This window comes from Pelmatolapia mariae, linkage group LG9 (assembly GCF_036321145.2).
Source record: "Pelmatolapia mariae isolate MD_Pm_ZW linkage group LG9, Pm_UMD_F_2, whole genome shotgun sequence".
In the NCBI taxonomy this organism is placed as follows: domain Eukaryota; kingdom Metazoa; phylum Chordata; class Actinopteri; order Cichliformes; family Cichlidae; genus Pelmatolapia; species Pelmatolapia mariae.
The window spans coordinates 23,566,150-23,567,500 of NC_086235.1; the positions used below are offsets into that span (position 1 = coordinate 23,566,150).

General features: G+C 34.9%; 1 protein-coding gene across 3 annotated transcripts in view; it reads right to left on the bottom strand.

Moving 5' to 3' along the window:
• Positions 1 to 1,084: 1,084 nt before the first annotated feature.
• zfhx4 (zinc finger homeobox 4) overlaps positions 1,085 to 1,351 on the bottom strand; it is an 83,510-nt gene continuing 83,243 nt past the window's right edge. For all 3 annotated transcript variants that reach the window (XM_063483849.1, XM_063483848.1, XM_063483850.1), the window contains exon 12: positions 1,085 to 1,351. This exon is cut by the window's right edge and continues 4,104 nt beyond it. The gene's annotated coding sequence lies outside the window, so the exon portion shown is untranslated.

The following is a 1,351-nucleotide window of genomic DNA, read 5'->3' on the forward strand; positions in this document are numbered from 1 at the left end:
GTTGACACTGTGGTGAAATTCCTGGGATATAAACTCCTGGAAAGATTGGCAAGTGTCTGAATGCTTTCAATCTGGGTCACTGTAGAATAGTGGACTTCGAAAATGAGCTTAAAACCCTTCCCAGGTTGATGTGCAGCCAAAATTTCTTCTCTAACATTACTCATGACATCTTTCTTCCTTGTATCTTAACACACACGTGAACGCTCCAGACCAAAAAACTACTAAAACTCTTTATACAGATGTCCACACTTGCTGATGATTCCATTCATTTGATTAAAAGTGCCCAGCTGCTAAATAACGTCTTAATTCCTATGGAAGCAGTAAGGGTATACTTAATTTTTAACACAATGCTCCTATATTTTAGCTTAGCTTTTGTTAAATGAATAATGCATAAATATATGCTATGTAATGCAAGTGCAGGTGAGTTTTGAGAAAGGTGTATTTTAATATAATATTAAACCTGGATTACAAACCTGTTACAAAATGTGTGGTAAATCAGTTGTTTTGTTCTAAATTGCTACATGCATCTAGAACTGCCCTAGAAATTTCAGAGAAAACTATTTTATATAAAACTGTAACAATAATAGCTAAAACACTCTTCCAATTTACCTTTCCAATCTTATAACAAATGATATTCAAAGCACTATATCCATCCATCAGCTTCTTCTTATCCAGTTCAGGGTTGCAGGGTGGATGGAGCACATACCCAGCTGCTACGAGGCGAGAGATGGAGTACACCCTGGATAGGTCGCCATCCACTCACATCCACAGCTATAGACATTTTAGAATCACCAATTAACCTAGTCTGAATACCTGGAGAGCATGTGCAAACTCCACATGGATGGGGGATTCAAACCCAACACATCCTTTGTAATATAATCCAACTGAAAAAAAAAGACACAAGTACAGTGATAAAGACTAAAGAAATTCTAGTCTAGCAACACGTGACATTTTGTTTTTTGCATTTGAGTTCAGTTTAAAAAACGTGTAATGTAACTGAATAAAATTAAAGGGACGACATTAAGACAGCAAAACCACGAAAGAATTCTTAGTGAAAATGAAATAATATTTGATGAGACCAAACTGGTTTGCAGATACAGTTTTTAATGTATCACAACAATGAGCAACAAACATACTTGATGAACTATTTCCAGAAGTTGTTCAAATACCATCTACAATAAACGTCATTTCAACTATGACAACAGGTCTGTGACAAAATAAAAAAAAGGTTTCAAAACCATGTTATTACCGTGATACGGTACAGTTGAGACCTCAAACAGTACAGTAACAAAAACTAATGCGACTACTCTCTATATATAAAACATCAATAACATTTTTGGTTTAGTTTATT